At 40.7% G+C, this 13,642-nt stretch overlaps 1 protein-coding gene across 1 annotated transcript in view; it reads right to left on the bottom strand.

Annotated features, from left to right (window-relative positions):
* The window catches only part of LOC144680673 (CUB and sushi domain-containing protein 1-like), a 2,611,816-nt gene that overhangs the window by 536,056 nt on the left and 2,062,118 nt on the right, over window positions 1-13,642 (bottom strand). The gene's annotated exons all lie outside the window — the stretch shown is intronic.

Genomic DNA, 13,642 nt, shown 5'->3' with positions numbered 1-13,642 from the left:
CTGTTGTTTTCAAAAGTGCCTCATGTTCCTGAGTAAACATTGAAGAATGCACCAAGATTGTAGAGTGGTCTTATTTGTAAGCAATTGTTCAAAGGCAGCTTTGATCTGCATCTGGCAATATTATACTCAGCCTGGTAGATATTGATGTTGACACAGGATGCCTGAAATGTTAAGTACTCCAATTGCCTATATTGATATTCCTCAACTTCATGAGAATGAAAGAGGTGCAGTGGGGAAGCTAATAGTTCACAGAGAAATTAGGACAATTGGGTGTGTTATCTGCAGAGGAGTTAGTAGGCTAAAAGTTCATGAACTAATCAAATCCACCTCAACCCACTGAAGAGAATTACAATACAATATGCTAAATTCTAATGGTGTATCCTTTTGTATTTGTGTCATTACATTACTGCATATTTTCTTACAAGAGTGACAACATTTCAAAAGTACCTCAAGTGGCTAGAAAGTGCTTTGAAATGTTTGGTGTTAAGTAAAGTGCTATATAAATGCAAGTCTTTTTTCACAATAACTCTTCTTATAGCTGTAAATAGTTTGCAATGATTTAACTGTTTCTCGTTTCATCTAACATCAGGCTTTGAATAAAATTAATTAAACAAAGCAAATTGGAACCTAAAACCCAACTAAGTGAACAGTAAACAAAAACAAAATTACCTGGAAAAACTCAGCAAGTCTGGCAGCATCGGCGTAGAAGAAATGAGTTGACGTTTCGAGTCCTCACGACCCTTCAACAGAACTGAGTATAATTAGGAGAGGGGTGAAATATAAGCTGGTTTAAGGTGGGGGGGGGAGAGAAGTTGACGGGGGGGCGGTGGTTGTAGGGATAAGTAAGCAGTGATAGGAGCAGATAATCAAAAGATGTCACAGACAAAAGGATCAAAGAGGTGTTGAAGGTGGTGATATTATCTAAGAAAATGTGCTAATTAAGAATGGATGGCAGGACACTCAAGGTACAGCTCTAGTGGGGGTGGGGTGGAAAGACTGACAAGGTATTAGTTGTAGATTTAAAAATAATGGAAATAGGTGGGAAAAGAAAAATCTATATAAATTATTGAAAAAAACAAAAGGAAGGGGAAAGAAACGGGGTGGGGATGGGGGGAGGGAGTTTAAGATCTAAAGTTGTTGAATTCAATATTCAGTCCGGTAGGCTGTAAAGTCCCTTGTCGGAAGATGAGGTGCTGTTCCTCCAGTTTGCGTTGGGCTTCACTGGAACAATGCAGCAAGCCAAGGACAGACATGTGGGCAAGAGAACAGGGTGGAGTGTTAAAATGGCAAGCGACAGGGAGGTTTGGGTCTTTCTTGCGGACAGACCGCAGGTGTTCTGCAAAGCGGTCACCCAGTTTGCGTTTGGTCTCTCCAATGTAGAGGAGACCGCATTGGGAGAAACGAATGCAGTAGACTAAGTTAGGGGAAATGCAAGTGAAATGCTGCTTCACTTGAAAGGAGTGTTTGGGCCCTTGGACGGTCAGGAGAGAGGAAGTGAAGGGGCAGGTGTTGCATCTTCTGCGTGGGCATGGGGAGGTGCCATAGGTGGGGGTTGAGGAGTAGGGGGTGATGGAGGAGTGGACCAGGGTGTCCCGGAGGGAACGATCCCTACGGAATGCCGCCAGGGGGGGTGAAGGGAAGATGTGTTTGGTGGGCATCATGTTGGAGTTGGCGGAAATGGCGGAGGATGATCCTTTGAATGCGGAGGCTGGTGGGGTGATAAGTGAGGACAAGGGGGACCCTATCATGTTTCTGGGAAGGAGGAGAAGGTGTGAGGGCGGATGCGCGGGAGATGGGCCGGACACGGTTGAGGGCCCTGTCAACGACCGTGGGTGGAAAACCTCGGTTAAGGAAGAAGGAGGACATGTCAGAGGAACTGTTTTTGAAGGTAGCGTCATCAGAACAGATGCGACGGAGGCGAAGGAACTGAGAGAATGGGATGGAGTCCTTACAGGAAGCGGGGTGTGAGGAGCTGTAGTCGAGGTAGCTGTGGGAGTCGGTAGGCTTGTAATGGATATTGGTGGACAGTCTATCATCAGAAATTGAGACAGAGAGGTCAAGGAAGGGAAGGGAAGTGTCAGAGATGGACCATGTGAAAATGATGGAGGGGTGGAGATTGGAAGCAAAATTAATAAATTTTTCCAGGTCCAGACGAGCGCATGAAGCCGCACCCCCCACCACCTTAAACCAGCTTATATTTCACCCCTCTCCTAATTATACTCAGTTCTGTTGAAGGGTCGTGAGGACTCAAAACGTCAACTCTTTTCTTCTCCGCCGATGCTGCCAGACCTGCTGAGTTTTTCCAGGTAATTTTGTTTTTGTTTTGGATTTCCAGCATCCGCAGTAGTTTTTTGTTTTTATCTAAGTGAACAGTAATTCAGCCTACAATAAAAACGGAAAATGCTGGAAAAACTCAGCAGGTCTAACAGCATCTGCGGAGAGAGAAGAAACAGAGTTAACGTTTCGAGTCCGTATGACTATTCTTAAGAAGAGTCAGCTCTGAAGAAAAGCCATACGCACTCGAAACGTTAACTCTGTTTTTTCTCTCTCCGCAGATGCTGTTAGACCTGCTGAGTTTTTGCAGCATTTTCTGTTTTTATTTCAGATTTCCAGCATCTGCAGTATTTTGCTTTTGTCTTAGTAATTCAGCCTATCCTTCTCAAGCACCCAGATAACCTTGCTGTACCAACTAATTTGGGAACCTCTGGAACAGACTCGTGAAGAAAGTCACGGTCCAGTCAGTTAAAGAATCTGGAGCAAAACAGTTGAAAATTCTCTCCCTTTTCTCAGTGCGGCCCAGGCAAATGAACTGATACGTTAGTCACTGTTTTTGCCTCAGAAGCACAGGTTTCAAAACAGTTTTACTCATGGCATTTCATCCTAACCGCATCCTCTGCTTTGTGTTTGGTGTAATCCTCAATAACACTGTTTATTAATTTAACCTCTATAGAAACTATACAAAAGGGTTTAAGAAACAAATTAATCCTGTTAGAAAATACAAACAACATCACCACCAAAGGTTGGTTTCCTATCGAGCTAAAGTAATGCTGTTGTAGTCAAAGCAAAATCCACTTCTTATTCAGGCTACATAAACAACGCAACAAGAGCATCATATACAATGGGATAGATTTTTGTCTCCACAGTACTGCCTGGGCAGTAATTTGGTGGAGTGCATCTCCGCCCTTGGTACATCTGATTTTCATTTCCTTGACTACAACAAATTTGTAATCAGACAGATTCTACACAAAATGCGATTCACCAGATTATCATCTAGGCAATGAAGTTGAAAATTTACCCCTACATATCCGACAGTATCAGTGCATTTCATGAATAATTTCTCCTTCCCTTCACAGGATCCAAAACAATAACTGCTTTAAATCACTAAATGCCAGGCTAACAGGTGATCAGATTAACACACAATATTTCATTGCTTTGAATAATTGCTCTCATAGGACTCAAAGTCAGCGCAATTTTGAAACTCATCTTTTTGGATCCACGACATAATTGCAATTCCGACAGTAAAATTAACTCAGGTATTTTGGTCCTTTCAGAAAAAACTCAAAAGAATCCCTGCCACAGAATAGGCAAGCTCAGTAATAGATGCTGTACACAAGATATGCAGGCAAGGGCTGTGATCATGAATCCTAACACAAATCTTGAAATTCAATTGCCTCTCAGCCAATTGCTTAGATGTCAGACAACTGTCTGATCACCCCATTACAATACACTATAGCTGAAATTGGATTGCAATTTGACAAGTGGTATCAAAAGACATCCTTGGATTAATATCATTGGAAATTTGTGTCTACAGTTAACAGTTTCCTGGCTGTTCCTTCAGACCCAGAGATGTCTGGATGGTAAAACAGTGAGATAACTACTAACTAATGGTATATTTTGAAGCTTTGAAGGCTTTGCTAGCTTATATATAGTAACAAATGCCACATAGTGTTAGAAGTAGCTCACTCTGAATCTATCAAAGTGGCTTAAAAGGAAATACCAAAGAAAAACACTGAAAAACATTTGAAGCCAGTTAGCCTCCTACAGGTCCATGTGACTTTCAACTAAGTATTCTGAAATTGACTTGATCCTGATCGATGTCACCATATCAACTAAAAAAGGCGCTTAAAATAGAAAAACAAAATGATACCAACCACATGATGCAACCACAGTTGAGAATCAATTATCTCACAAGACCTAGAAGCAGAAGGCCCATCGAGTCTGCTCCGCCATTCAGTGAGATCATGGCTGATCTGATAATCCTCAATTCCACATTCCTGCCTTTCCCCCATACCCTTTGATTCCTTTACTGATTAAAAATCTGTCTATCTTAGTCTTGAATATACTTAACAGCCTAGCCTCTACAGCCTCTGTGATAAAGAATTCCAGATTCACTACCCTCTGAGAGAAGAAATTCATCCTCATCCCTGTCCTAAATGGGCGACCCCTTACTCTGATATTATGTCCTCTAGTCCAAGACTCTCCTAAAGAGGGAAACAACCTTTCAGCATCTACCCTGTCAAGCCCCCCTAATAATCTCAAATGTACCATTCTAAATAAAATGGCAGGCAATCTAGCCAACAACTAGAAAGGTTTTAAGAGAATTTAGCATTTGTGAGACTTATAGCATCCAGTTGGAGAGCACCTGACATAGATTTTAAATACTGGGGAATTGTGGCACAGAATGTTATCATTATTTTCAGTCCAGCAACAGCATAAGAGACATGTACCAGGCTTTTCTAAGGTAATTTGATTGTAATAACTTGTACTAGTTTTAGCCCAGAATTTTGTGCCACACAAATTTCCTCAATCAGTTGAGTGGTTCCCATGTTACACTCATGAAGTATCCACTATGCACAGTCCTCAGGAACCATGCAACAGCAATGAGAGTTATTTTAATTGCATGTGTAAAAAAAATTCAAACCTATGGCAATGTCATAAAACTCTCATTCAAAGTTCTGTCATTGATACTGCAAAACAAGTCCTTCAACTGGCCATTAAGTTGTGTAAATGAACAATAATATGCTCTGAAACTACATCAAAAGTGGAGTATGTTATTACATCCTTGTAAAACTGTCAGCCTTTCACTTGAACAGCTGTGCCAACAGAACTGGGTGCTCCATTAGTTTCTGGAACTTAGCCAAGTATCCATAATGGCTACAGCTATCAAAACATTATTGCAACTGCAAGAGCCTGAAATTGAAAGAACAGGTGCCATTTCCATTTCAAACAGATTTGTCTGTCAATCAATGAAGGAGAGCAGGTGCTCAGATCTTTTTTGTACAGTTCAAAAGCAGGGGTTGTTCCTTTCACAGTCAGAGCTATGTGCCCATTTAAATCCCAGTTCCAAAAATGACAAGGAGAGTTTGCCATCACATTTTTCTAATTTTAATGTACCAAGGCATTTGGTCCAATGAAAAAAAAGTACTGCAATGCATGACAACACTTAGAAAATGGTGGTTACCTTTGCAGGACAGAGTCCTATGATTAATCACTGCAGTAAAACACATCTACATTACAATACAGAGCTAATCTTGACGTTTGAGGGTATTAAAACATTTTATCTTTCAGAATGTCCCAGACTCATCTGCAGGCTTCCCCCAGTGGTCTCAAACTCTCTGAAGTGAATTCTTTAGGGCTTCCAAAACTCTCACCAGCACACTAAAATAGTGTGTGGGAGGAAATATAATGTTTCCATGGTCTTCACAATGGGGATAACGACCTTCGAGGAGGTGCATGTGTGTTTCGCACCCAAGGCCTTCCCGACCCATGAGAAAGCCACACAAAAATTGTGTGGAGTCAGGAAGGCAGAGGAAAATTGCTTTTCCAGCACAAAAAGAGATAAGTTCAGCATTTCGCAGCCTGATTTGTACATCCTTTGGGAGACAGAAATCTGACCTCTGCTCTATATTTTCCACATCTTCGAACATTTTTATTTATGGATATAAGAATTTGTTACTGTAAAAGGAAAGCTTTCACAATTGCACTCTCTTAAACTTGCCATGTTTAATGTGTAAAAATTATAGCTTCAAAGCACATTATAGCACATCTCACAGCTTGCACACACTGTTAGGTAATCAACTATGAAAGCCACATCACCCAAACACATTGCACCATACCCACTGATGCACTTACTTCTTTCCTGCAGAACAAGGTGGCACCCAACCCAAGGCGGCTGTGGAAAACTAGAAAGGGACAGGCACAGCACGTGAGACCGTGGTCACCAACAAAGCGGAAACAAAGATGGTGATACCCAATTCTCCTCCTCACTGCCCCCTCATCCTACACTCTTTTCTGACTTTCAAGTTGCAGATGATGCAAGTGCAAACTTCATACTCTCTCCTCCTTGCAATCTTATTCTTGTGCCTTTTTCCTTCAGATACCCAAGAGATGTTGCCAGACCAAGGGGATGAGGTGGCATAGTGGTATTGTCACCTGGACTAGTATTCCAGAGACCCAGAGTAATGCTCTGGGGACCTGGGCTCGAATCCCATGGCAAATGGTGAAATTTGAATTCAATAATAACCTCTAACCACAAAACCACTGCCAATTGTTGTACAAACCCATCTGGTTCACTAATGTCCTTTAGGGAAGGAAATCTGCTGTCCTTAAAAAATAGGTGTAGGCCATTTGGCCCCTCAAGCCTGCCCTGCCATTCAATAAGGTCATGGCTGATCTGCCCCAGGCCTCAACTCCTCTTTCGTGCCAGCTCCTCATAGCCCACAACACCCTGATATTTCAAAAATCTATCTCCCTCCTCTTTAAATACGTTCAGTGATCTAGCCTTTTCAGCCTTTCACTACCCTCTGAGAGAAGAAATTCCTTTGCATATCAGTTTTAAATGAGTCTCCCCTTATTCTGTAACTATGTCCCCTAGTTTGAGATTTTCCCACTCTTCTCAACATCTACTCTGTCAAGCCCCCTCCGAATCGTTCTATGTTCACCCCTCATTCTTCTAAACTCGAATGAATAAAGGCCTAACCTGTTTAGCCATTCTTGATAAGTTAACCCCTTCATCCCAGGAATCAGCCTAGTGAATCTCTTTTAAACTGCCTCCAATGCCAGTGAGATATTCTTTCTTAAATACAAGGACCAAAACTGTACACAGTACTCCAGGTTTGGTCTCACCAACACCCTCTACAGATGTAACAAGACTTCCTAATTTTAAACTCCAACCACCTAATACAGGCCAAAATTCCATTTGCCTTCTTAATTACTTGCTCCTTTTTGACCAGGATGAATTTTTGCTGAGCGTTATGAAATATCTACTTAAATGTCTGCCACTATTCAACCATTGACCTTCCCCAACCTGCTTTAGAAACTCTTTCTTCATACCTCTAATTGCCCTTATTTAAGCTGAGGACACTGGTTTGAGATCCGAGCTGCTCGCCCCCAGACTGAATTTGAAATTCTACCATGTCGTGATTGCTACCACCTAGAGGATCCTTAGCTATGATATCTCTTATTAATCCCACTCATTATACATTACTAGATCTAAAATAGCCTGTTCCCAGGTAGGTTCTACAATGTATTGTTCTAAAAAAATAATCCTTGATGCACACTACAAATTTGTCTTCCATATCATCCTTGCCAATCTGATTTGTCCAGTCAACATGCAGATTAAAATCACCCATGACAATTGTAACGCCCTTCTTACATGCCTCCATTATTTCCCGATTTATGCTTTGTCCTACAATGAGGCAACTCTTCGGGGGCCGAGAGACAACTCCCACCCGTGTCTTCTTCCCCTTGCTATTCCTTATTTTTACCCAAGCTGATTTTACATCACGATCTATGCCACCTATATCACTACTCACCACTGCACTGATATCTTCCTATATTAACAAAGCTACCCCACCTCCTCTTTTTTGCCTATTTTTCCGTAATATCAAATACCCTTTAATATTAAGTTCTCAGTCTTGGTCAGCCTGCAACCATGTCTCTGTAACAGCTATCAAATCATGTTAATTTATTTCTATTTGTGCCGTCAACTTATCTACCTTGTTACAAATGCTGCGTACATTCAGATAAAGAGCCTTAAGCTTTGACTTTTTACCATTATTACTCATTATGATTCTAATTTCTGCTGCATCCTTGTGCTTATATTTTCTGCCCCTTCCTGTCACACTTTGATAATCATTCGCCTCTTCACTACCCTGCACCTCTGCTTGATTTCTTTTTGATTTTTTAAACTTCCCTTCAATTGAACCCTCCCCTTCCACTAATTAGTTTAAAGTCCTATCTATAATCCTAGTTATACGATTCGCAGGACACTGGTTCCAGCATGGTTCAAATGAAGCCCGTCCCAACAGAACAGCTCTCTCCTTCCTGGTGTCAGTACCCCATGAATCGAAAGCCATTTCACCCACACCAATCTTTGACCAACACATTTACCTCTCTAATCTTATTTACCTTATGCAAATTTGCACGTGGCTCAGATAGTAATCCAGAGATTATTACCTTTGCGGTTCTGCTTTTTAATTTAGCCCCGAGTTGGTTGTAGTCCCTCAGCAGAACCTCTTTCCTAGTTCTACCTATTTTGTAGGTACCTACGTGGACCACGACAACTGGATTCTTCACCTCCCACTTTAAGTTCCTCTCCAGTACTGAAGAGATGTCCTTTACCTTGGCACCGGGTAGGCAACAGAGCCTTCGGAACTCGCTGTCTTTGCTGCAGAGAACAGTATCTATTCACCTAACTATGCTATCGCCTATTACTACTCCATTTCTCTTTTCTCACCCCACTTGAATGGCACTCTGTACCACGGTGCTGTGGTCAGTTCACTCATCCTCCCTGCAGTCTGTGCCCTCATCCACACTGGGAGCATACATATTGGACAAGGGCACTGGCTGAGGCTCCTCCAAAGCTAAATTCTGGATCCCTATACTTGCCTCACTCGCAGTCACACCCTCCTGTCCCTGACCACAGTCCAAATTTGATGTAGTTAATCTAAGGGGTGTGACTATCTCCTGAAACAGTGTCCAGGTAACTCTCCCCGACCCTGTGTTGCAGTGTCTGCAGCTTGGACTCCAGCTCATCAACTCTGAGCCAAAGTTCCTCCAGCAGCCAACACTTGCTGCAGGTGTGGTCACCGTGGATCGTACCAGCATCCACCAGCACCCATATACCACAGCTGCAACACATCACTTGCCCAGCCATCTCTATTCTATTTAATTAATTTGGATGTTAAATATTTTAAAAGTGAATTGCTAGGGCCAGAGGGCATAATCTCAGAGTAAGGGGTCACCCATTTAAAACAGAGATGAGGAGGAATTTCTTCTCTCAGAGGGTAGTTAACCTGTAGGATTCTTTACCGCAGAGGGCTGTGGAGGCTGGGTCCATAAGTATATTCAAGGCTATTCAATAGACAGATTTTTAATCAGTAAGGGAATCAGGGGTTATGGGGAAAAGGCAGGAAAGTGGAGTTGAGGATTATCAGATCAGCCATGATCTCATTGAATGGCGGAGCAGACTCGATGGGCCGAATGGCTTACTTCTGCTCCTATGTCTTATGGTCTTATAACACGGAGGAACAGAGCCTCAATCAGAAATTGGATGCTTTGTTAAAGCAAAACCAACAACAGGCTTTCAAACTGAACAAGGAGAAAAATAAGCTCAAAGAATGAAAAGTGGAATGTTTGATTCAACCACTCTGGAGATGAACTAAATAAAAGGTCTTTCTAAAGCGAAGTAGTTCTTGAGATTCTTTCCCCCGTGAACAAGAAAGATATGCAGAGAATTCCAAGAATGACTACCGTTTCTCTTCAGTTTTCTCCAAAGGTATAATGTGTAACACCTCCTCTTTTAATTTTACTTTGTGTGGTACTGTCATCATGACAAATCTTTAAGTAAGGTCAGAAAGATTATTTCTTAATCATCAGTATGAAAACACCTCAACATCAATAAGTATGTACTTAAGACTGGGACCAGGTCTGATGGAAGAAGGACAGTGTGTGCCTTTTGCATCAAGATTTCTTACAGAATAAAAGAAAGAGCTGATCTTCAAATTAAAAATAGAACTCATAGCCATTGAAACAATAAGTCTTTACACAAAAACGTGTCAAGGAAGCCATTTATAAAAATACTGTTTAATTAATGAACTAAAAAGGCTCCAAAAGGATGATGCCACGTTTTCAAAAATATGAATTTTGTATTACCTGCAAAAAGCGTATGAGGCATTTGTTGCTGATGCAATGACCAGAAGGTTTTTACATCATGCAACTAGAAAAGTTGATAAGAATGTCATGTTAACTGATGTAGATCTAGAAGCAATAAAAAAAGTATAAAACCCATTGATTTACTGCAATGTTTACACATAACTAGGAACAGAATGACCAACGCTCAGCAAGCTACTGGAATAAATGAAGAAATTATTGAGAATGACAAGAAATGCAAAATGACTTGAAACAAGAAATCTGAACATATTTCAACGAGAGAAAAACAGTTGACAAACAAAATGGTCTTATATCTAAGGGAGAATGAATAGTTACACCAATAATAAGAACAACTTGTATTATTATAGCGCCTTTAATATTGTAAAATGCCCAATGCACTTCACAGCAGTGTTACCAAAAAAAATTCAAAACTGAGCCACATAAGGAGATAAGGGTATAGGGCAGATGAATAAAGCATTGGTCAAGAAGATACATTTTAAGGAGCATCTTAAAGGAGGTGTTATGATGTGGCAGATGATGTGTGCCAGGCGGACCAAATCCATGAGAGTAACTTGGTCACGTTATCACAACAGTTTTGCAATTTGTATTTATTATGAGATGTGTGCACTGAATTCAGAAGTAATAGTGTCCGCCAAGACCTTTAGAAATTTTAAATAAATAAAATTAAAATATTTATTAACAAAATAAAAGATGTCAAGCACATACATAAGACTACAGTTGCTGCCATAATAACTCCTAAAATTCCTAATTAACCTGACTCCCAGTTACACTCCCTTTGAGGCACCATCCAAAAAAGATTTTAGATTTAAAACAACCTCAGCAAGTCAACACAATACCCTGGGCAGTGGAATTCCAAATGGCTTTTCTCCAACTTTTGTTTTGTTGCATAGCAGACTCATGTGCAAATGCTAGAGGCTTCATTAAGGCTATTTCACACACTCCTGTTAGATCTTACATGGCCTTCTGAAACATAACCTTTCATTCTCCTTTTTGTAATATGTAAATTCTATTATTCCATATGTTTTTGAAACATTATCTTCCTCATAATATAAAAACTTTCACATTGCCACTATGTATTGTCAGTAGCTTTTGGGGAAAATAAACACATTCCTTAGCCTTGCTTATCTGGCTAGTTGCAAACAGACTAAGATCCCTTTGAAATCCAAATATCCCTTCATTTATCTAAAAATGAAAATTTCCTTCACACTTTACATGCTAAACTAGCATCCATGTTTACTCATTAGCATGTCAAGCACTTAGCTGCTTTTGATGATTTAAAGCTTTCAGTCTGCTTGGCTACAGAATCTAATTAAATGACACAGACAGACCCAACTATACTTACCCCTATAAGTCTACTTCACACTAAACCAGAACAATATTATGAAAAAAATTTAGTTTTATGACAGAGGAAAGAGAGGCATAGAATTGGAAAGATTTAAAGGGAAAATTCTGAACTGAAGGTGTTAGCAGTTGAAGGTTGGAGGAAATAAAATTGGAGATGTTCAAGAGACTTGGAGGAGGAGGGGTACCTTGGAAGAGATTACAGATAAGGAGGGGTCAGGCAGAAGAGGGATTTGAAAACAAGGAGATAAGAATTATCCAATTGAGGCAGTGCTTAACCAGGGACCAATGTAGGTCAATGAGCACGGGGGTGAACAGGTTTTGATGCAAGTTACATGGGCAGCAGAGGTTTGAATGACCTCATGTTTACGAAAGGTAAAACATCAGGGTCCAGTCAGGAGTGCTGTGAAAGAGTCTGGTAATAAAGGCATTGTGAGTGTTTCAACAGCAGACAAGCTGAGGCAGGGATCGTTCAGTGGTGTTGAACAATGTTACAGAAGTGGAAATCGGCAGTCGTGGTGATGCATAAGAGAAGAAATAAACTTCTAGGCTACATTGGAATCCAGGGTTGCATATGGGGAACTAGAGACGTGATTTACCAACTTCTGATGAGCAAGGACATAGTAGCGTACATACCTCTGTGTGATATGAGTCAACAGTCTCAAACCAAACAGCAAAATGAACTGTTTATTAATCACCAAATATTAGGAAGGCTCCAGGAGCGTGTGATCAATATGAAATAGATGGGAAAAAAACTCACATGTCTGTCGATTATGCTGACAGACTGAGAATTAGAAAAAGAAAAGTCAATGCTCAGATTAAAGCTCATTTCACACACAAATTAGGATATATCAGAAAATAGACCACCAATTAACTCGAGAAAACTACAACAATTTGTGCGACATTAGGAGTTCACACGCCATCAGCTCACCGAGGTACCCATAGTCAAATGGTAAGAAAGACAACACTGTTAAAATTGCAAAGGCACTCCTAGAAAAGGTGCAAGTCCAAGGCACACCATTAAGTCACATTTCTGGACTTCTGTAATGCACCAAACCCACCCAAAGAATACTTGTCAGAAAAACTCAGATTCCTACCAACAACAAGGCCATTTTTGAAAATCAGGTTTGTTAAGTGATGCAAAAAAGAAACTCCACAAAAGAAATGAGAGTCCATTTACACATGAAAGCAGGGCTGATTTTAACTTTCAATGATGGCAGAAAACAAATGGCAGTGGATCAGGTGCCCACTACATACCTGCTCAATCTTCCTCTCCATTGAAATCAAAAGGAAAGAAAATCAGCTGTGTGCAGAACAGGCCAACAATCCATTACTACCCATTTCCCAAACCCACCACAAGTTAAAATTGTCCCAGTGGTGACACAAGTCGGGTTATCCAGCAACAGAGCATAACAGAAGAAAAGACAGAGGTCAGTGAGCAACAAATTATTGAGCCAGCAACAAAATAGTCAGCCAGCACAGCAACTGGGCCTAACTTTATAAATAACGGGCCTGCTACCCAAACACTACAATGATGATTAGTAGTACAACAACTATCCATCAATGATTTTACTTATCAGTGATTTTATGGGAACAGTTAATCTGGAACTGTTGAACTGTTCTGCTGCCTGTATCTTAACTTGCGTCAAGTCCTGTTCGCCTATCAATCATGTGACCACTGACCCACATAGGCTCAATTTTAAAATTCTCACCTGTGTGTTCAAATCGATCCATGGCCTCACCCCGTCCCACCTCTGTAATCCCCTCCAGTCCTACAATCTTTTGAGATATCTATGCTCCTCCGATTTTGGCCCCTTGCTGCACATATCCATTTTTATCATTCCACCATTAGCATGCAAGCTCCTTCCTATGCCTCCTTACCTTTCCACCCATCTCTCTCTCTCTCTTCCTTTTAAGTAGTCCTTAACACCTACCTCTTTGACCAAGCTTTTGCTCATCTGTCTTAATAACTGTTTATGTGCCTCAATATCAAATTTTAACTGTTAAAACTCCTTCGAGGAACCTTAGGATGTTTTACTACATTCTAAGGTGCAATATAAATGCGAGCTGGTGATGTTGTAAATACAACAATATGGTTTTGAAAAGACTATCACAGAAATATACCAAA

This window comes from Cetorhinus maximus, chromosome 5, assembly GCF_964194155.1.
Source record: "Cetorhinus maximus chromosome 5, sCetMax3.hap1.1, whole genome shotgun sequence".
Taxonomy (NCBI): domain Eukaryota; kingdom Metazoa; phylum Chordata; class Chondrichthyes; order Lamniformes; family Cetorhinidae; genus Cetorhinus; species Cetorhinus maximus.
This window is presented reverse-complemented; position numbering and strand designations above follow the sequence as displayed.